Consider the following 24,144-nt stretch of genomic DNA (forward strand, 5'->3'; position numbering starts at 1 on the left):
AGCCACTCCACATTTCCCAAGCTTTTCATTGCAGGCAGAAGTACAATACAACCCACCCCCATGCCCAAGCCTGTAACAGCCTCATCGATAAACTGCTGGCCCTGGAGATGTTGGTGTTTGTTTATGCTTCTGGAGACCCAGGCCTTCCGTCAGCAGATGGCAGCTGGGGCACCTCCCTATGCTGGGCCTAGCCGTTACTACTTCTCTTGGTGTGCTGTCTCTGCCTTGCGCCTGCATGTGTCCCATAACATCAGTCGGGCCCAGAGCTCTGCGCTTTGCTGCAAGGTCCACTTGACCACCGACACATGGACAAGCGCCTGTGGTCAGGGATGCTGCAGTGCTTATCTTTAATGACAGGCAGGGTGAATGTGGTGGAGTCTGTTCCCCGGGTGCAAACTGGGGTGGCCTATCTCCTCTCCCAGGCCAAAATTCATGGCAGGAGTAGACTGAAACCCTACGAAGCTGCAACCTCCACCCCAGCTACTAGCGGAAAACACTGTAACACTGGCATGGGGAGATGTCAGCAGGCCGTGCTGAAACTGATCAGCTTGGGGGACAGACAGCACAGTGCCTCCGAGGTCAGGGATGCCATCCTGGCTGAGATGGCATTTTTTTTTCCCTGCTACACCTGGGGCCTGGCATTTTTGCGCCTGTGATAATGGCTGGAACCTGGTAGCAGATCTGGAGCTTGCCAGACTCAAACACGGTCCACGCATGGCCCACGTTTTCCAACTTGTTGGTGGCATGTTTCTTTGAAACCTACACCATTGTGCCTGATATACAGGTCAAAGTGGGGCCATTTTCGTAAGTGAGAACTAGCCTCTGCTAGGCAGAAAACATTCAGAGCACACTCCTCTCATCTTCGCACCGTTGGCTGGCGGAGGAAGACGAGGGGGTTGGAGTGGCATCTGATGTCCCTATCCCACACGAGGCTAGAGGGTGCACTTCAGTGCATCCCATTGCTTCACCACAAATGGTGTGAAGGGGAGTGGAAAATGGAGGAAATGGAGAGTGACCCTTACAGTTGGGGCCAGCAAAGGCATGCCAAGTAACACACTGGCACACATGGCTGACTTCATCTTGGGTTGCTTTTCAACACATATTTCACATCATGAAGAACAAATAATACTGGATTTTTTCAAGCCTCGAACCCCGGTCTAGGTCTAATGTCTGTTCCTTTCTTATATTAGGGGAGAGGGAAAAAAAATTACTTCAGTGATACGTTTAGCGTATATAGACTGACTATTAATGTGTATCCCACTTAGTGTTGTTAGGGTTACACACCGTCACAACCTGGCTAAAGCTTCTATAGCTGTTAATAAAGTCAACATAACTTTACGGTATCCAAAAAGACAGCTGGTACCGACAGAGAACAAGACAAATGTCACCCAAAGCTGTGAGCTCTGAACACCCACAGTGACTTTGGCGTCATCATCATTATAAGGGAGCGGGTGGTAATAAATAACTTGGCAGTGCCTAAAACCCAAAAAGCTTATACAACTATATTTACATTAAGATACACAAATGAAACTTTTCAGTAGCATGTCATGAGACAAGCTGATAAGCTCTTCCTTTGTGCAGTGCTATTTGAAAGTTAAACGCTGCCTTTATTTTAATTCTGGAGAAGGTGCAGACATTAGATTTAGAACATGTTGTCTTCATTGTCCAAATCCTCTATATAGGTAACGTGTTTTTCGGGACGAGCTGTCTGGGAACGAGCTGGTGCAGCACTGACAACCTGGGTGAATATGGCAAGAGCCTGAGATGTAGGGTGAATGAATCCCCAAATTATTTGTGGAATTCCCAGTGAGACAATGGCACTGTATACCAGTAGTAAAAATTGTGGGTGCACATAACCCCAATATATTCTTTGAATTCCCAGTCAGACAATGGCACTGTATACCAGTATTAAAAATTGTGGGTGCACATAACCCCCATATATTCTTTGAATTCCCAGTCAGACAATGGCACTGTATACCAGTAGTAAAAATTGTGGGTGCACATAACCCCAATATATTCTTTGAATTCCCAGTCAGACAATGGCACTGTATACCAGTATTAAAAATTGTGGGTGCACATAACCCCCATATATTCTTTGAATTCCCAGTCAGACAATGGCACTGTATACCAGTAGTAAAAATTGTGGGTGCACATAACCCCAATATATTCTTTGAATTCCCAGTGAGACAATGGCACTGTATACCAGTATTAAAAATTGTGGGTGCACATAACCCCCATATATTCTTTGAATTCCCAGTCAGACAATGGCACTGTATACCAGTATTAAAAATTGTGGGTGCACATAACCCCAATATATTCTTTGAATTCCCAGTGAGACAATGGAACTGTATAGCAGTAGCAAAAATTGTGGGTGCACGTAACCCCCATATATTCTTTGAATTCCCAGTCAGACAATGGCACTGTATACCAGTAGTAAAAATTGTGGGTGCACATAACCCCAATATATTCTTTGAATTCCCAGTCAGACAATGGCACTGTATACCAGTATTAAAAATTGTGGGTGCACATAACCCCAATATATTCTTTGAATTCCCAGTGAGACAATGGAACTGTATAGCAGTAGCAAAAATTGTGGGTGCACGTAACCCCCATATATTCTTTGAATTCCCAGTCAGACAATGGCAGTGTATACCAGTAGTAAAAATTGTGGGTGCACATAACCCCAATATATTCTTTGAATTCCCAGTGAGACAATGGCACTGTATACCAGTATTAAAAATTGTGGGTGCACATAACCCCCATATATTCTTTGAATTCCCAGTGAGACAATGGAACTGTATAGCAGTAGCAAAAATTGTGGGTGCACGTAACCCCCATATATTCTTTGAATTCCCAGTCAGACAATGGCAGTGTATACCAGTAGTAAAAATTGTGGATGCACATAACCCCAATGTATTCTTTGAATTCCCAGTGAGACAATGGCACTGTATACCAGTATTAAAAATTGTGGGTGCACATAACCCCCATATATTCTTTGAATTCCCAGTCAGACAATGGCACTGTATACCAGTAGTAAAAATTGTGGGTGCACATAACCCCAATATATTCTTTGAATTCCCAGTGAGACAATGGCACTGTATACCAGTATTAAAAATTGTGGGTGCACATAACCCCCATATATTCTTTGAATTCCCAGTCAGACAATGGCACTGTATACCAGTAGTAAAAATTGTGGGTGCACATAACCCCAATATATTCTTTGAATTCCCAGTGAGACAATGGCACTGTATACCAGTATTAAAAATTGTGGGTGCACATAACCCCCATATATTCTTTGAATTCCCAGTCAGACAATGGCACTGTATACCAGTAGTAAAAATTGTGGGTGCACATAACCCCAATATATTCTTTGAATTCCCAGTGAGACAATGGCACTGTATACCAGTATTAAAAATTGTGGGTGCACATAACCCCCATATATTCTTTGAATTCCCAGTCAGACAATGGCACTGTATACCAGTAGTAAAAATTGTGGGTGCACATAACCCCAATATATTCTTTGAATTCCCAGTGAGACAATGGCACTGTATACCAGTATTAAAAATTGTGGGTGCACATAACCCCCATATATTCTTTGAATTCCCAGTCAGACAATGGCACTGTATACCAGTAGTAAAAATTGTGGGTGCACATAACCCCAATATATTCTTTGAATTCCCAGTGAGACAATGGAACTGTATAGCAGTAGCAAAAATTGTGGGTGCACGTAACCCCCATATATTCTTTGAATTCCCAGTCAGACAATGGCAGTGTATACCAGTAGTAAAAATTGTGGGTGCACATAACCCCAATATATTCTTTGAATTCCCAGTGAGACAATGGCACTGTATACCAGTATTAAAAATTGTGGGTGCACATAACCCCCATATATTCTTTGAATTCCCAGTCAGACAATGGCACTGTATACCAGTAGTAAAAATTGTGGGTGCACATAACCCCAATATATTCTTTGAATTCCCAGTGAGACAATGGAACTGTATAGCAGTAGCAAAAATTGTGGGTGCACGTAACCCCCATATATTCTTTGAATTCCCAGTCAGACAATGGCAGTGTATACCAGTAGTAAAAATTGTGGGTGCACATAACCCCAATATATTCTTTGAATTCCCAGTGAGACAATGGCACTGTATACCAGTATTAAAAATTGTGGGTGCACATAACCCCCATATATTCTTTGAATTCCCAGTCAGACAATGGCACTGTATACCAGTAGTAAAAATTGTGGGTGCACATAACCCCAATATATTCTTTGAATTCCCAGTCAGACAATGGCACTGTATACCAGTATTAAAAATTGTGGGTGCACATAACCCCCATATATTCTTTGAACTCCCAGTCAGACAATGGCACTGTATACCAGTAGTAAAAATTGTGGGTGCACATAACCCCAATATATTCTTTGAATTCCCAGTCAGACAATGGCACTGTATACCAGTATTAAAAATTGTGGGTGCACATAACCCCCATATATTCTTTGAATTCCCAGTCAGACAATGGCACTATATACCAGTAGTAAAAATTGTGGGTGCACATAACCCCAATATATTCTTTGAATTCCCAGTCAGACAATGGCACTGTATACCAGTAGTAAAAATTGTGGGTGCACATAACCCCAATATATTCTTTGAATTCCCAGTGAGACAATGGCACTGTATACCAGTATTAAAAATTGTGGGTGCACATAACCCCCATATATTCTTTGAATTCCCAGTCAGACAATGGCACTGTATACCAGTAGTAAAAATTGTGGGTGCACATAACCCCAATATATTCTTTGAATTCCCAGTCAGACAATGGCACTGTATACCAGTATTAAAAATTGTGGGTGCACATAACCCCCATATATTCTTTGAATTCCCAGTCAGACAATGGCACTGTATACCAGTAGTAAAAATTGTGGGTGCACATAACCCCAATATATTCTTTGAATTCCCAGTGAGACAATGGCACTGTATACCAGTATTAAAAATTGTGGGTGCACATAACCCCCATATATTCTTTGAATTCCCAGTCAGACAATGGCACTGTATACCAGTAGTAAAAATTGTGGGTGCACATAACCCCAATATATTCTTTGAATTCCCAGTGAGACAATGGCACTGTATACCAGTATTAAAAATTGTGGGTGCACATAACCCCCATATATTCTTTGAATTCCCAGTCAGACAATGGCACTGTATACCAGTATTAAAAATTGTGGGTGCACATAACCCCAATATATTCTTTGAATTCCCAGTGAGACAATGGAACTGTATAGCAGTAGCAAAAATTGTGGGTGCACGTAACCCCCATATATTCTTTGAATTCCCAGTCAGACAATGGCAGTGTATACCAGTAGTAAAAATTGTGGGTGCACATAACCTCAATATATTCTTTGAATTCCCAGTGAGACAATGGCACTGTATACCAGTATTAAAAATTGTGGGTGCACATAACCCCCATATATTCTTTGAATTCCCAGTCAGACAATGGCACTGTATACCAGTAGTAAAAATTGTGGGTGCACATAACCCCAATATATTCTTTGAATTCCCAGTCAGACAATGGCACTGTATACCAGTATTAAAAATTGTGGGTGCACATAACCCCCATATATTCTTTGAATTCCCAGTCAGACAATGGCACTATATACCAGTAGTAAAAATTGTGGGTGCACATAACCCCCATATATTCTTTGAATTCCCAGTCAGACAATGGCACTGTATACCAGTATTAAAAATTGTGGGTGCACGTAACCCCCATATATTCTTTGAATTCCCAGTCAGACAATGGCACTATATACCAGTAGTAAAAATTGTGGGTGCACATAACCCCCATATATTCTTTGAATTCCCAGTCAGACAATGGCACTGTATACCAGTAGTAAAAATTGTGGGTGCACATAACCCCAATATATTCTTTGAATTCCCAGTGAGACAATGGCACTGTATACCAGTATTAAAAATTGTGGGTGCACATAACCCCCATATATTCTTTGAATTCCCAGTCAGACAATGGCACTGTATACCAGTAGTAAAAATTGTGGGTGCACATAACCCCAATATATTCTTTGAATTCCCAGTCAGACAATGGCACTGTATACTAGTATTAAAAATTGTGGGTGCACATAACCCCCATATATTCTTTGAATTCCCAGTCAGACAATGGCACTGTATACCAGTAGTAAAAATTGTGGGTGCACATAACCCCAATATATTCTTTGAATTCCCAGTCAGACAATGGCACTGTATACCAGTATTAAAAATTGTGGGTGCACATAACCCCCATATATTCTTTGAATTCCCAGTCAGACAATGGCACTGTATACCAGTAGTAAAAATTGTGGGTGCACATAACCCCAATATATTCTTTGAATTCCCAGTGAGACAATGGCACTGTATACCAGTATTAAAAATTGTGGGTGCACATAACCCCCATATATTCTTTGAATTCCCAGTCAGACAATGGCACTGTATACCAGTAGTAAAAATTGTGGGTGCACATAACCCCAATATATTCTTTGAATTCCCAGTGAGACAATGGCACTGTATACCAGTATTAAAAATTGTGGGTGCACATAACCCCCATATATTCTTTGAATTCCCAGTCAGACAATGGCACTGTATACCAGTATTAAAAATTGTGGGTGCACATAACCCCAATATATTCTTTGAATTCCCAGTGAGACAATGGAACTGTATAGCAGTAGCAAAAATTGTGGGTGCACGTAACCCCCATATATTCTTTGAATTCCCAGTCAGACAATGGCAGTGTATACCAGTAGTAAAAATTGTGGGTGCACATAACCCCAATATATTCTTTGAATTCCCAGTGAGACAATGGCACTGTATACCAGTATTAAAAATTGTGGGTGCACATAACCCCCATATATTCTTTGAATTCCCAGTCAGACAATGGCACTGTATACCAGTAGTGAAAATTGTGGGTGCACATAACCCCAATATATTCTTTGAATTCCCAGTCAGACAATGGCACTGTATACCAGTATTAAAAATTGTGGGTGCACATAACCCCCATATATTCTTTGAATTCCCAGTGAGACAATGGCACTGTATACCAGTATTAAAAATTGTGGGTGCACATAACCCCCATATATTCTTTGAATTCCCAGTCAGACAATGGCACTGTATACCAGTATTAAAAATTGTGGGTGCACATAACCCCAATATATTCTTTGAATTCCCAGTGAGACAATGGAACTGTATAGCAGTAGCAAAAATTGTGGGTGCACGTAACCCCCATATATTCTTTGAATTCCCAGTCAGACAATGGCACTATATACCAGTAGTAAAAATTGTGGGTGCACATAACCCCCATATATTCTTTGAATTCCCAGTCAGACAATGGCACTGTATACCAGTATTAAAAATTGTGGGTGCACGTAACCCCCATATATTCTTTGAATTCCCAGTCAGACAATGGCACTATATACCAGTAGTAAAAATTGTGGGTGCACATAACCCCCATATATTCTTTGAATTCCCAGTCAGACAATGGCACTGTATACCAGTATTAAAAATTGTGGGTGCACATAACCTCCATATATTCTTTGAATTCCCAGTGAGACAATGGAACTGTATAGCAGTAGCAAAAATTGTGGGTGCACGTAACCCCCATATATTCTTTGAATTCCCAGTCAGACAATGGCACTATATACCAGTAGTAAAAATTGTGGGTGCACATAACCCCAATATATTCTTTGAATTCCCAGTGAGACAATGGCACTGTATAGCAGTAGCAACAATTGTGGGTGCACGTCACCCCAATATATTCTTTGAATTCCCAGTCAGACAATGGCACTATATACCAGTAGCAAAAATTGTGGGTGTATATAGCCCCAATTCTATTGCTAGGGGACTTGCAGGGTATTTCTGAGGTGAAGGTGGGGGGGGCACACCGTTGGAACGGGGATTTGGGGTGTATATATGGGGTATACGGGAATACACTGTCAGTGTGTTCCATTCAGGATCCTGGGAAAGCTGGGTTGCGGCGATTGAGCCCGTCAGTGCCACGTTACACTGACAAGCTTCTCCCTGGAATTGAAGTTATATGTAAGCCCAATATATTCTTTGAATTCCCAGTCAGACAATGGCACCATATGGCAGTAGCAAAAATAGTGGGTGTATATAGCCCCAATCCTATTGCTAGGGGACTTGCAGGGTATTTCTGGGGTGAAGGTGGGGGGGCACACCGTTGGAACGGGTATCGGGGGTATATATCGGGTATACGGGAATACACTGACAGTGTATTCCATTCAGGATCCTGGGAAAGCTGGGTTGCGGCGATTGAGCCCGTCAGTGCCACGTTACACTGACAAGCTTCTCCCTGGAATTTAGCTCTTACAAGAGCTGTTGTGGTTGTCTTCTCCTTCCTATCTAGCCTGTCCCTGCCTACCCAGAATCTAACCCCTAGCTAGCTGGACGGAAACCTCCGTCCCCGGTGAATTGCAAGCTCAGAATGACGCGAAGCTGGGCGGCGCTGTTCTTTTAAATTAGAGGTCACATGTTTTCGGCAGCCAATGGGTTTTGCCTACTTTTTTCAACGTCACCGGTGTCGTAGTTCCTGTCCCACCTACCCTGCGCTGTTATTGGAGCAAAAAAGGCGCCAGGGAAGGTGGGAGCGGAATCGAGTAATGGCGCACTTTACCACGCGGTGTTCGATTCGATTCGAACATGCCGAACAGCCTAATATCCGATCGAACATGAGTTCGATAGAACACTGTTCGCTCATCTCTAGACAGAACAATTACTGATATGCCTGTGGTATAATATATTCACCACTCTATTTTTGCGGCTATTTCAGTCCTACAGACACTCTAACATAAAAAACCTTATGTGCTGCTAAGGGAGTTTTACCAGGTACATATAGCACACATAATTGGGAGCCTACGATCCCTTTAGGCTGCTGATGTTGAGGCTAGGTAAGCTAGGAGTATGGACATATTATAAACCTCTAGACCAGGGGGAGGCAACCTTTTTTGTTCAGCGTGCCGATTTAAATTAAAAAATCAAAGATGAGGTCCTCGGAGTGCCGGGCAATAATTGTAAGGCTGACGACTCCGAACTAAAGTCATATAACACAAACATAGAGGTGCTGTCATACTGCGCTCTCAGCCACATGCGCTTACAGCTATTTGCCTGGATACACATGTGCTTTTCCATTAAAAGCAATATGAGTTCATGTGTAACCCACAATTAGTGATAATGTATGTGACTGGGAACAGAGTGAGGTAACACCTGTAGGGGGAGACACACAATGTTCAATGGGTGCTGCATCTAGTCCCCAGCCGTCAGTAACTTTAGTTTTCTGTAAGGTCGGGTTCACACCTGCGTCCAGTCCCAGCTTTATGGGTTCCCGTCTTCTGCCCGAGAAACTAGACAGGAGACAGAAGCACAGCAGTCAGTATCCACCCATGAGCATCTTCTGGTCTCTGCGGCGAAAGCATTTTTTTTTTAACCGGTCACAAAGTCCTGTATGTCCAACTTTGTGTCCAGTAAAAAAAAAAAAACGGTTTTGCTCGCAGAGAGGAAGAAGACGCTCACGGGCGGACACTTTGCAAATCTATTCAAGTGAATGGGTTTGAAAAGTGACTGCCGGTTTCTGTCTCCTGTCCAGTTTCTCGGGCAGGAAACGGAAACCTGCAAAGAGGAGACCGGGCGCAGATACGAACCCGCCCTCAGTGAAATGTAAATTAAATTCAGTCTCTTTTAATTCCTGGCAGTGCAGTAATAGCAAAACCCCAGCCAGGAATTCATCAATGTCACAGTTACCCCAAAAGTGACTGGTGCCCAGAAACTGGATTTGGCTTTAGTTGCACCTGGGTACACAGTGTTACCACCCAATAGACTCCCACTAAGGATGATGCCCCACATTGCAAAAACGCTGCTTTTTTTTCCCCATCAAAGGCAAAATGACTACAAAACGAATGGGAAATAGGAAATGTATAGGAAGCTCTTATACTTCTATTTTCTGCTCAATCCACTCCTGGCTTTGGCTAAAAAAAAAAAATCTGCAACAAAAAAAAGCTTTGCTTCTGCAATGTGGGGCTTAAGCCTAAGGCTGGGGCCCCCACGTTGTGGAAACGTAGCTTTTTTGTTGCATATTTTGCTGCGTTTTTCTGAGCCTAAGCCAGGAGTGGATTGATCAGAAGGGAAACGTATAAGAAGCTTCCTATATATTTCTCATTCCTTCTGTAGCCATTTTTAGCTTTGGTTGAAATAAACCACAGCAAAATCTGCAACAAAAACGGTGCATTTCTGCAACGTGGGGCCTCAGCCTTAGGCCTCCTGCACACAAATGGCATGGATGTGGTTTTCACTGACCTATATGTTAAAAATGAATTGACAGGGCCACAAATGCAGACAGATATAGGGAATGTATAGGACAGATATAGGGGACGTATAGGACAGATATAGGGTATGTATAGGGCAGATATAGGAGACGTATAGGACTGATATAGGGTACGTATAGGACAGATATAGGGTATGTATAGGACAGATAGAGGACCTACTCTATAATTTTCAGCTCTTCAATTTGACCCAGATACACAGCCACAAAAAGAATGGCTGTATATACAGGTCTATTGACATGTATAGGTCTGTACTTATATCCACCGTTGTAGATAAAGTCTGGTCATGTGTGTCACAGTTTAGCAACTCCATGTACCTCATATTAATAGCAGTTAAGCCTATAATGTCCCTCACATTAACCCCCTGTGTGCTTTACATAAGGGATACTGATATGTGAGACATATGGAGATAATAATTAAGTAAATATCTTCATTATATAGTACCCCATATGTCTCACATGTTATTAACACTTATATGAGGTACACAGGGGTTAATGTGAGGGACATGATGGGGTTGACTGCTATTAATGTGAGGCACATGGAGTTACTAAAACTAAAGTAGTAACCCCAAATGCCTGACAGTAATAAGAATAACACACACGTACCTGGTGTTGTGTTTGCTTTCACTTTGCTCAGCTTCCTCTCCTCCTCAGGGCTGCAGACGGCAGGAGCTCCTCCTCACGTGTAACAGCAGGTCCAGGGAGCCCTTATCCTGTGCAGTGAGAGACTTACCTCTGATTGGTGGCAGGGAGAGAAGGGGGCGTGTCCTACACCTCAGCTTTAGTAGAGCACTGAAGGGACGCGCTCTCTTAATTTAATGCATGAAAGTCGCAGGCTGCCTGCCGTGCCAGCAAAATATGCCTCGCGTGCCAGTCTTGGCACGCGTGCCAGGGGTTGCCGACCCCTGGCCTAGACACATTCCCATATAGGGATATTAGTGTAGATAATTCCTGCCCCACAGACTAACATTCTCCTCTACGCGTTTCACTAGTCCTGTATCGGATTCGTTCATCAGGAGGAGTTACTAAACTCACGATAGTAGCAAGAAATTTGCAGTCAAAACCGCAGTTCCCCTGCCCCAAATGGTAGGACAGGGTACTTTGTTGGTATATGCCACCAAGTGCGGCGTCTCTGCAGACTAAGAATCAAATTCTCCGCCCCAACCCCACCTACCGTCTGATGCGGCGCTCTCAGATTGGTCGCGGCCATCCAGTGTCATCAGGGGCAGGGTAAAGGGGCGTCCACTCATCAGAAGACCCATATGATCTAGCTACAGTAAGCAGATACATATACTTAGCGATCCACAAATGACTGAAGAGAAAAGTAAGTATCAAAAAATTATTATATATGCGGTTCCACACATCTGTGTGGAGATACTCGCTAAAACAAACTTAGTCAAAACTGGCAGATCTGAATAAAAGCTACAACATTACAACATATAATAAAGAATAAACCATATGTTGGTTAAGCTCACATAAGTCTTTTCTCTTTCGTAAATGCCCAGTGTGTTGTTTTGGGTTCGAGTTGACATAGATTCAGTACAGCCATATCAAGCATGCCTGATGATAAAGAAAAGACGCATGTCAGCTCACAGTGTGAACACTTAATGGAAGCAGATGTAGCATCAAGGAATGACAATTACAGAACTTCAAGAAAATTTTCAGGCACATTGTCAGTATGCCTAGCCAGCCAGTCGAAAGAGCTAAACTATCTTCCAAAAGTGACCAAGTTGTTATTCTTCGTACTCTCATTGCCTGACTGTAAATGTTTTCTGCATGATACAGTATATATTAAAGGGATGACATCACTGATTCTTATATTGTCCAGGCTTCTGACACACTTGGTGGCCTGAACCTCCTCAAGGGGCTTCAGAAGGTGACACACTTCCCTCATGAGACTTCAATGTAGAATTTCAAAATAACACATACCTTAGGTATGCTGCATGCAGTAATAATTCCCCACCTTCTACTGCTCTGACGCTCCAGCATGTACCATCATATCAAGTAATGTGCTCGACACCTTGCAGCCAAGAAATGAATGAGCAGGAGTGTCAGCAATGGCTTGCCCTGGTGACGTTGGAGATGCGAAATGATCCAGTGAGGAGAAACTGGAGGAGTTAAATGGGGCCCACCTTGTGTTGAACCTGGGCTTGCACCCACAGGGTGGTGTCAGTACTACCACCTGGCCTTGTTGTGTGTCTAGACGGTGGCCACTGCCACTCAAAACATTGACCCACTGGGCCGTGAAAGCTATTGTAAGCCGATGGCTGGTCAGATCATGGAGCGGGTGTATATCTCCCCAGACTACTAAGGTGGGTGAAATGAGAAAACTCCAGAAAGAATGTTTCTCAGCAGATAATTTCGTCTGCTGAGGGTTATTTCAAAGTTCCGGTTACTGGGCTGGATTTTTAGGAATAACAGGTAGGATTGGTAGTGGGACCTGTCATTCCACCCCCCTCCAGTCCACACTTTGGGGATGTTCCGGCAGTGACTCAGATGCAGAGAGTCTCCTCGTCAAGGAGGCTTAAGAAGTCAGCTCCAGCAGCAACACTTTGTCAGAGCTTGGCTGTAGAGCAAACAGAGAGGTCATATTTTTGAAGCTGTGTCCTGAATGATTCTACTGGCTTTTGGATTTCTGTTATTCTAGGTGAAGTAACCTATTCTATGTTTAGTTAGAGCCTAGCCGGGCAGGGATTTATTTTAGTATTGTTTCCTTTTGTTGCTGCACTGCCTTTTTGGACTTTTGTGTCTATGCCAGCCCACCTAACAACCCCAGACCATGACAATTGGTGGAGGACGTGGGCATACAGCGGTTGTTAGGGGCAATGATACGTCCACTCCTTGCAGGAGAATTTTTTTTTTTATGTCTTGGGTAAAGGCTGCTGCCGCTATACAAACCCGGACTATGGAGGAGATATTGAAGCATCTCGTGCAGTCCAATGTGCAGCAACAGAAGACCAACCATTTGCTGTTGGAGCAGATTACACTCCTTAAAGAGACTGGTGTCACTGGCCTGCAGAGACCTGTGGAGTACGGAGATGAGAAGCGGGCTGTGCAAAGAGCTTTGCAAAAGATGACCCCAGATGATGACGTGGAGGCCTTCCTGACCGTGTTTGAGAGAGTGGCCGAACGGGAGAAACTGCCAGCTGCTGACTGGGCAGACGTCATTGCACCCTATATGACCGGTGAACCCCAGAAGGCCTATTATGACCTCTGCCAGCAAGATGGTAGTGGACCTGTCATTCCACCCACCTCCAGTCCACACTTTGGGGATGTTCCGGCAGCGACTCAGCTGCAGAGAGTCTCCTCGTCAAGGAGGCTTAAGAAGTTGCTCCAGCAGCAACACTTTGGCAGCGTTTGGTTGGATAGCTGACAGAGAGGTCATATTTTTGAGAGCTGTGTCCTGAATGATTCCACTGGCTTTTTTTGGATTTCTGTTATTCTAGTTGAGGTAACCTATTCTATGTTTAGTTAGAGCCTAGCCAGGCAGGGATTTATTTTTGTATTGTTTCCTTTTCTTGATGCACTGCCTTTTTGAGTGAAAATAAACTCTACCTTTGTTTTGGACTAAAGAAACTGGACTTTTGTGTCTATGCCAGACCACCTAGCAACCCCAGACCCTGACACTATGTACTGTCCTAGCTCAGAATTGCAGCTCCAATGTTGTTGTTGACCATGACCTGCATCTTTCCCTACATTCACCTTTCCTCTAAACACTTCAAAAATAAGATCCCTATATGTATCAATGAGAGAGCAAGTGTTTATTTTTATTGTTAATGAGAGGGGGCCTCCTTGAGGCATCTGATGCTCTTCTGTGATGTCTTTGGCCCGGGGGGGGGGGGGGAACCAGTGAAGGGGCTATCGTATCAGCCATACAGTTGTCCCTTCACTATTCCTTCCCATACAGTTGCCAACTTACTTAGCCCCCCCCCCCATATAGTGGTCCTTTCACATCCCCACTTCCCCATACACTGGTCGCCCCATACAGTTGACCTCTGTATGGGGAGTATATATTCATCCCATACAGTGGCCAACTCACCTGCTCCACCTCCCTTACAGTCGTTCCTTCACTATTTCCCCCCATACACTAGTTCCCTTCCCCCCATCCCCATAAAGGGTCTTCTATACTGTATGGGAACCATTGAGGGGGCCATTATATTGTGGGGCAGGGAGTCAGTGATGGAGGGCAATATCCTGGGGAATATTATTGGGGTCGTCCAGACAAAAATGGACAACCCTTTTAAAGTTTAAATAAGCTGGGGACAGTGAAAAAAAAGCATGCTTCCCTATCCCCATTGCTCCATTGTCGTCTGGCACCTCCAAGTTCATCTGCTCCCACAGTGTCTTCTGACTTTGTGCAGAAACTGCTGACCGCTGAGGCCAAACAGCGCAGGGGCCTGAATGTCACGACCTGTGACATCACGGGTCCTCTTTCTTCAGCACAACACCGGAAGAAACCTGGGAAAGCAGATGAACCGGGAGATGCAGGACCACAACGGGGCAACTGGGACAGATGAGTATGTATATTTAAAATTTCCTTACTATGTTCCTCACAGTGGAAACTGACAGGTTAAATCTCTGAGACAACTTTTTGTATCCTTCCCCTGAACAACTATGTTGAACAATCTTTGTTTTCAGATCATTTGAGAGCGGGCTGTCCATGCTCGGCGACCATCAAACTTAACTGAACTTGAATTGTTTTGTAAAGAGGAATGGTCCAAAATACCTTCATCCAGGATCTGAATAAAAGCTACAGGAAGCGACTAGAGGCTGTTATCTTTGCAAAAGGAGGATCTACTAAATATTAATGTCACTTTTCTTTTTTTTTTTTGTAGATTGTGAGCCCCACATAGAGCTCACAATGTACATTTTTCCCTATCAGTATGTCTTTTTTGGAATATGGGATGGAAATCCATGCAAACACGGGGAGAACATACAAACTCCTTGCAGATGGGTTTTTTTTTGCCCTTGGCGGGATTTGAACACCAGGGCCCAGCGCTGCAGCGCTAACCACTGAGCCACCGTGTGGCCCCCTTATTAATGTCACTTTTCTGTTGAGGTGCCCATACTTTTGCACCGGTCAAATTTTGGTTTAATGCATATTGCACATTTTCTGTTAGTACAATAAACCTCATTTCAATCCTGAAATATTACTGTGTCCATCAGTTATTAGATATATCAAACTGAAATGGCTGTTGCAAACACCAAAATATTTAGAACTAAAAATGATTAAGGTTAATAGGGGTGCCCAAACTTTTTCATAGGACTGTATATAATATACTGGACAACCTTTTTAAAGTGTGAGGCGTTAGGGAGTATATTAAATGGGTCGTCCAGGCATAATTTTTTTATGGTTAATCCTCAGTACAGATCTGATGAAGGAGCCCCCAGTTTCTCCCTACTTTATGAGACTCTTTACAAGACCCTGGATTAATAAGACTATATGTTTCTAATTTCTGCTATGCATAAGGGCCTCTTGTTTGCTGAACTAGCTGACTCGTGGATCTACGCTAGCTCAGTAGCCTTATGTTCAGATAAGATAAACCATTTGCGTGCTAACAATTGCTAAGTAATCGTTATTGGATGAGCTGTGAAGAACACAAAATTGCATAACTCATCTAAAGCATTTGAAAATATATGTTAACCAATTGTATTTGTGGTTACATCTTGTTACACCCTGTCAGAAGAGTATAAATAAACAAGGCATCCCACCCATCTTTGGGAATGCCGAGATACCCTGCATCTGCTTGTTGGCTTCTGTTATTCCCCCATTCACCTACAACATGTGATCTCATCCCCTGTGTGACAGACCACCTGTCCTGGTTTGCCACTACAAGATCATAAATACCTGATCTGTACGGGGCAGATACCTGGCCCCCGGACCGGTTAGCTGTACGGAGCCACTTCCGTCACCCGTCCTGTACACAATTCAGGGCCGGAAGCAGAAAGTTCTGTCCACTGTATATCAGTGGATAAAGCTTTCCGCTTCCTGCCCTCTGTTGTGTACAGAACATACTCCATACAGCTGATGGGGCCGTGTGTCAGCCCCCCCCCCCCAAATCAGGTATTTATGGACTATCATGAGCATAGGCCATAGGTCATTAAACCTGGATAACCCCTTTAATATGTCCCACACAGTTGAATATCCCCCCACAGGATGTTGACCCCCATAACTGCCCCCAGATAATATAATGGCCCTGTCACTGTTTCCCATACAGTATGGGGACCATTGAAGAGGCCACTGTATGTGGGGGACCAGCGAAGTGGTCAGAAACAAATTTGGCCCAGACAACCCCTTTAAAGAGGTTGCCCATAAATTGGAGTGACCCCTGTGGCTGCCACAGAGGTGTAAAAATTAAAAGACAAAAAAATATATACTCACCTGTCCCCAGCACCCTGTTGTCCTCCGCCTCTCTTCGGTCTCATGGCAACACCTAATTTCTGGAAATCACATGAGATGCAGGACTCCCAGCAAGAAGGTGCCAGCACGAGACTGAATAGATACTGTCAGTGGACAACGGGGTGCTGAGGACAGGAGAGGATGCTTTTTTATTTTAAACTTCCCACCCGGCACATGGGTTGCTCCAATTCCTGGACAACATCTTGAAAGGATTTATCCATGTTTCTAATATTTATGGCCTGTCGTTAGGATAGGCCATCAATATTACATCTGTGGGAGTCTGACAGCCAGGAACTCTGTAGACACCTTTTCCAGGACGGTGTGGCTACAGGTAATGGTGACAATTCTAGGAGCCACGCTGTTCACTTGCCATACAGGATATAGCAGTGGCAGGTGAGCAGCATGGCTCCTGATATGTTATTACCTTTAGCAGTCCTGTCTTGGTACAGCTCATCTACAGGGGTCCTGGCTGTGGGCCCCTAAAAACAATTCCACTGGTGGGCCCTAGACACCCCTGTCCGCCCTGTGCCCCTCACTTATACCTCCATTATACACTCTGCTACTATCTCTTTGCAGTCCAGATACAGTCCTATGAAAAAGTTTGGGCACCCCTATTAATCTTAATCATTTTTAGTTGTAAATATTTTGGTGTTTGCAACAGCCATTTCAGTCTGATATATCTAATAACTGATGGACACAGTAATATTTCAGGATTGAAATGAGGTTTATTGTACTTACAGAAAATGTGCAATATGCATTAAACCAAAATTTGACCGGTGCAAAAGTATGGGCACCCTTATCATTTTATTGATTTGAATACTCCTAACTACTTTTTACTGAAGCACAAAATTGGTTTTGTAACCTCAGTGAGCTTTGAACTTCATAGCCAGGTGTATCCAATCATGAGAAAAGGTATTTAAGGTGGCCAATTGCAAGTTGTTCTACTATTTGAATCTCCTCTGAAGAGTGGCATCATGGGCTACTCAAAAGGATCCTATCTATACTGCTAGTTTATGTGGATTTAAGACTTTTCCTCAATGCATTGCTTTATCAAAACTGCTTTGTTTGGCCGCTATCTTAATTTATTCACTTCATTGTTTACACTGCGTTTCTATGGCCCTTGGGATTATCTGCTCATTTGTCAAGTGATGTAGCTGCCTGCTCTCAGGGGGGGGGGGGGGGGAGAGGGAGGGGCTGGGAGCAGCTCTGAGCTGTTTGTGTCTTTTAAGTAGCGGAGCTTCTCAGATAGGGGAGATGAGAGCTCTGGGATTTCTGAGCTCTTATCAGTCGGTTTAATTGAATTTGGCTGATAAGGGCTGAGATAGGGAGTCCATTCCCTCTGTATGTAATGCAAACTGACTCAAATCCAGCTCTGCTACATCAGCTTCACACTGTGGTAATTCATTTACAACCAATCCCGTGCAAGTGAAACCCCGCCCACCTATGTGCCGAGAGAAGCAGGAAGTGAAGAGAGCACAACAGCCTGCAGGTTAGTGAACAATCGTCATGGGAATACCCCTTTAAGTGGCAGGATGCCGGCCCCGGCTGCGTCCATTCATTCCTATGGGAGCGTGCTATTCAAAACTACCGTTTCGAATAGTACTCGCTCATCTCTAATCACAAGTTGAAGAAGCTAAGGGGGTGTAAGCAATCCCCTGGAAATCCCCCAACCAGCAGCTAGTGCTGGAGAGAACTGAGAGACTGCGAAGATGGAGTCCCTGGACCTATAACTCAAGGCTCGGGTCTGAGTGTACATCTGGGAAATGCCAGAGCTCAGGAAGAGGACCCAGAGTAGAGAGTAGGTAGCCAGGTATATAGGGCTCATAGTGTGAGTTTTAGAAGTATCTATATTCATATTGGGGAGGCAATGAGTGGGCCTGGAGGGGTTCCAGTACCAGAACCAGTGTTGTGGGAGAAGACCAGAATCTATGTCATAGCAGGCAATGACTCAGAGGGGCCCATAACCAATGCTGCCTGGGAGCAAATCCAGCCGGATTTCAAGGAGAATGGCCTAGTAGAGATGGTTTAAGTTTCCTCCTTACTTCACTCTAGTGCAGAACAGCGGGACGGAAGGCTGGAAAACAGACTGTCATGGGGGTACGCAGCCTGTGGTCCAGTTTAGGCCCAGAGTTCCCCAGGTAAAAGAGGTGGTTCATAGTGATTAGATAGAGGAGGGTCCACTACCAAAGGAGGTACTAGATGGGCTTATAAGGGACCCTACCAGATCACTCCAACCCAGGGTTTCCTTACTATAACCCTCCTAAAGTTTGATGAGGTTTGCAGCAATGGAGCAGTTAAGCAGCTTGCATTTTTTTCCCCAAAAAGTGTGGAAAGGACACTTCCAGTCTTGCTGCAGTACAGTTATAAAAGCAGCAGGGGGTAAAGAGAACCAGGTGGCAAATTTTTTAGTGGAAAATTACTTTTAGGCTGGGGCCCCACGGGTCGGAAACGCAGCGGGCAAAATCGCAGCGTTTTACAGTAATTGTAAAGTGGATGGGATTCTGGCAAATCCAAGGCCCACTTTGTGGTTAAAACCGCAGTGCAGACACGCTGTGATTTCTAAAATCGATGCGGTTTTAGAAATCGCAGCATGTCAATTAAATATGTATATGGAAATGCTGGCGGTTCCCTGTAGATGTAATTGTAACAGAAAGTCTGCGTGGAAAACTCAGAGAATTTTCTGATTAAAGTGCTGTGGAAAGAACCGCAATGCGTTTCCGACGTGGTTTTTCCCGTCCCATGGGGCCTCATTCACTTAAATGGGGCTGTTTTGGCAGAAAGGACAAAACTTTCTAGCAGCACTGCTGTGTGAATATGCCCTTACCAGGATATCCTGTGTAACACTTTAGGGTTTATGTAGGATTAAAAAAAAACAAAAAAAACCTCCAAGACACTCATCAAAAAACTCCCAAACATAAATAGTTGAGGGTAAATGTGCACAATAAAGGAATAGAAATGGCTTCCATGTGAGGTAAAGTCAGACACTCAGGCACTACTACAAACTTCACACCTCAGACAAGTCACATGGCGCCGGAAGTTGGGAGACACAAAGGACAGACATGTCACACAGACACAGGCGGAATGACAGAGAACTGAGGGCCCCCAGCCAGCACTCGGGCTGCCACCCGCGCCCCCCAGCGGCCCACACACCTCACACACACACTACCCCACTAAATAAAGCCCCATCAGGTAACTAATTATATAAACAGATCCCGCCCATGTCTGTGACGTCACAGCCCTCGGCCTGCCAGACTCGCGCTCTGATTGGTCAGCGCTGTAGCCGGTCACGTTGCTACACTGTTTACATCCTCTCAGCTGTTCACCCCCCGCGGCTTCCCAGAGTGCACTGCGCACATCAAAACAAATAACGAGTCCGGGCACCCAGGCCTGTGTGTGTGTACGCCGCAGTCCTATGCCCACTGCCCCGGGCTCCGCACCCGCCATTCACTAGCCGACCACTACCAGGCCGCAGACGGAGGCTGCCCGCTGTAGTGTATGAGCGCACCGGCCCGGCCTCTCATGGTGAGTTGTTGGGATGGCAGCTACTCTCAGCCCGGAGTTAGTCAGATAAAGAGGTGCTTACTCCTCCCCCTCCCCAGCTTGTGGCGCAGTTAGCGGCTTCTCGCCCGCATACGATTGCTCGTGTGTGTAGTTAGCGCACATAGCTTGCAGTAAGATCGGCCGGCGGGTCCGGGGAAGTCGCGGGCTCCAGATGGCGGCGCACGTCAAAACTTTCCTGCTATTGTTCCACAGTGGCCTGGTTCTGTCCTCGGGGGGATGATGCGGACCTTCCTCCCCCATCCTGGCGGTGACGTAATAGGGGTTTATGGTGTCCGCAGTCAGGTTGGCCGCTCTGACGTCATGTGTGATACGGGACATAGCTAATGTGACGTGTCGCAGCGGTACCTCAGTGTGTGTACTGTACAGCTGCAGTATGGGCGATTAGAGGACAATAGCCCGGGAGAAGTCTTGTTGTTGTCAAGCGCAACCAATCAGGCGGCTGCTCTCACTACTGAAGAGCCGTCAAAGAATGTGACCTGCGATCTGATTGGCTGCTCACTGCCGCGTGTGTTACAGCTTTTATTATGCAAGTCTTGGGATCTGTTCACAGCTGCTGAGGTTTCCTGCGTTTTACACTACCTGCAAAGTGGATGGGATTCTGGCTAATCCCAGCTACACATTGCAGCAAAAAGTCTGCAGTGGAAAAGCTGCTAAATCGTATAAATAGAAGTCATAGCAAAATGTGAACAAAGCCTTAAAGAGTTAGCACGGTTTATTTAATAATTGCTCATCAATAAGAGAGGGGGGGGGGGGGAAGCAGGTGAGATCAGCAGTTTGAGGGGGCCGAGTGCTGTGATCTGTTCACTGTTTACATCACATGGTGTCTGCGTTATATCAGCCGGGTAATGTAATTACAATAGTGTGCAGAATAAGGCTGTAATTACATCACGTGGCCACTAAGATAGAGGTGGCGTACAATGTAAACGGTGAAGAGACCATTTCAAAGAGCTAAATCAGTGAGAGTAATGGGTGTTCTTCCACCCCCCTCCCCCACTGTCTCTTATCGATGACCTGTCCTTCCAGATGAGCGTCAGTAGAACGTTCAGTACCCAGTGGCAGGACGAGGCTAGGTTCACACTTGCTCTGTGCTCTCCATGCGTTCGTATCCAATATGGGGCCCAAACGATGAAGAGCCCGCTCGCTAAAGAAGTGGTTACCCGCAGACCCCATAAACTATAATGGGGTCTGCCAGATTTCTGCCTGGTTTCAGTATAAAACCGGCCGAGAGAAGTTTTTTGCTCAGGACTTTTCTCTGATTTTCAGTGGAATCTGCAACAGTCTCATTCACAGACTCCGACGCAGATGTGAACAAAGCTTAAATAGTATAACTATTGTGGCATCCGGCATAGTTATGTGATCACTAGTGGTGACCTCATTGGACTAGGATGGGGGGGGGGACCAGCAGCCCCATCCATTGCATAGCGTTGGGATTGGGAAATTACAATGCTGCGTCTATTACCTAAATAAAAGCGCTGCTATGGGCACCTCCGGTCCATTATCAGCTGCAAGAACAGCCGATCTGTGTGCAGCCTTGGTAGTAACCTATCCTGTGGGGGGAATAATCAGCTTGAAGTTGGGAAACCCTTTTAGGTCATATAGATGAAACTCTAGAACTCACCAGGAAGTGACAGAGTTATGTAAATCGGCCTCGATCTACAGGAAGACATTGTCAGCTTCACTACAGCGATTTACTATTCAGTTATTGTGATTTCCTTGACCTCTGATCTGAGGGCAGGGGTCTGTGCGGTCAGCTGACTACTGGACTGCAGTTTTTGGCTCCATAGACAAACACTGGAGTGCTCTATATTGTCTCTATTACAGTGACAGGGCCCTCACCGGTGTTACATATGAGATCAGTGAGTGTCTTCCAGACGAGCTGCACTATTAATCTCCAGGTCTATAAATAAATCATTTGGTTCTAAGGTGCTGATCTTGAGAACTGTGGTGTGGTGGGGTCAGCCTGTTCAGGCTCTGTTCATACTGCTTTGCTAGCAGATATTTATTATATTAGTAAAAGGCAGTCGTGAATTATGCTTGGAAGCAAACTTCATTATTAAAGGTGTCAGTTAAAGGGATGTCCCAGTTCTGAAATAACACATACTATATACTCCTTTGTCCATTCAGATGGTTATTCAGCAGAGTCTTATTCAAGGCCCTGGACTTTGTTTGCCTTGTCAGCCTGTCAGTGGCGCAGTTCTGATGCTTTGTTCAAGTGTTGCATTGAGTGGCTGAAATGGGGGACCTGTGCAGAAACTCTCTGCTGAACCTCTGAAACCAACAGGATAAAATCATTATTTTAATTCATTTTTGAGAGATAGTGTAAGAACTGGAACCCCTTCCCAATATCGGCCATGCTATCATGGCAGATGAACCCACCGCTCCTTCCGTGGCACCCTACCTCTTTCCTTAGGTTATAGTCGCAGGACGGGTCCGGCACGACGAGATCCTGGGAGCTGCCCTGTCTCTATGACAACTATAAACCTTATAAAGGCTCCCGAGCCTGTCCCCACTGTATTACAGTGTAATGATCACACATTCAAACTCCCGGGGGTGGGTTGGGGGTTAAAGAAAAAGTGAAAAATAAAGTTTTTAAAAATATCAAAAAACTCATTAAAAAAAAAAAAAAGAAACAAATTCAAATCACCCATTGGATTCCAAATAAAATAAATACAAAAACAAACCCAAACAAAGTAAGCGTCCTCAAACTGCCGAACTATAAAAATGTTTATCTTCTACACAGGACACCGTAGCAGTATTAGGGCTAGTTCACACAGGACTCCGCGTGAACACATGCCGTTGCGGCTGCTGCGAAGGAATGCCGGTGTAGTGCACTGACATCCCGTTGCGGTTTTAAGCTTCAGATTAGGCCCAAATGAATGGGCCTAGTCCGGACGGTGGTGTCGCGAGGCGGACGCCACGGCTGAATCAGCCGTGGAATGTGCCTGAAGAAAGGGCAGCTTGGTTCTTTTTTTATGCGCATGGGAACAAACCGCTTGCGGAGAAAGGAAATGACCGGCTCCTATTGATTTCAATGGGAGGCGGCAGGATTTTCATGTGGATTCCGTGTCAAAATCCTGACCATGTTGCCCTGTGTGAACTAGCCCTTAGGGTAAGTTCACACGGCATACACCTTTTTTGCCGTGTGACTTTTCCGAGCGGCTAGCCGCAATTGGATGCCGATGCAGTATCCCGCTCCTGATTAGGCCCAAATGAATGAATGGGCCTAATCAGGAGTGAGTCTTTAGCCACAGACACAGTGGCTGACTCAGCTGCAGAAACCACATGAAGATGCGGCTTGTTGCTTCTCTTTCCTGCTAGCTGCAAAAATCGCTAGCAGGAAAAAAGAGCGATTGACTCTCATTGAAATGAATGGGAGACTTTTTTGTAGGCGGATTTTGAGGTGGATTCCGTGTCAAAATCCACCTGCAAAATACTCTGTGTGAACATACCCTAAGAGGCTTCCCTGTAAGGAAAACTAGTCCACTTAAAAAAGCGGTTACACGCGGACACCATAGGCTTTGGGGTCTGCCAGGTTTCCACCCGAAATGGGCGAAATATGTGGCAAGAAAAAAGCACTGCTTGCAGAACTTTTCTTTCTGCATCTTTAAAGAGGACCTTTCATTGATTTGGGCACAGGCAGTTCTATATACTGCTGGAAAGCCGACAGTGCGCTGAATTCGGCTTTCCCGATCTGTTCCTGGGTAAAGAGCTATCAGTGCCGGTACAGTAGTTCTTTACAGTCAGAAGGGCATTCCTGACAGTCAGTCAGGAATGTCCTTCTTCAAAGTAGCGCCTATCGTGCTGTACAGTGTGAG

General features: G+C 44.7%; 1 protein-coding gene across 1 annotated transcript in view; it reads left to right on the forward strand.

Moving 5' to 3' along the window:
- The first annotated feature begins 20,080 nt into the window (after positions 1–20,080).
- PCMTD1 (protein-L-isoaspartate (D-aspartate) O-methyltransferase domain containing 1) overlaps positions 20,081–24,144 on the forward strand; it is a 43,689-nt gene continuing 39,625 nt past the window's right edge. The window contains exon 1 of the mRNA XM_075270554.1: positions 20,081–20,290. The gene's annotated coding sequence lies outside the window, so the exon portion shown is untranslated. The remainder of the gene's footprint in view (positions 20,291–24,144) is intronic.

This window comes from Leptodactylus fuscus, chromosome 4 (assembly GCF_031893055.1).
Source record: "Leptodactylus fuscus isolate aLepFus1 chromosome 4, aLepFus1.hap2, whole genome shotgun sequence".
NCBI lineage: Eukaryota > Metazoa > Chordata > Amphibia > Anura > Leptodactylidae > Leptodactylus > Leptodactylus fuscus.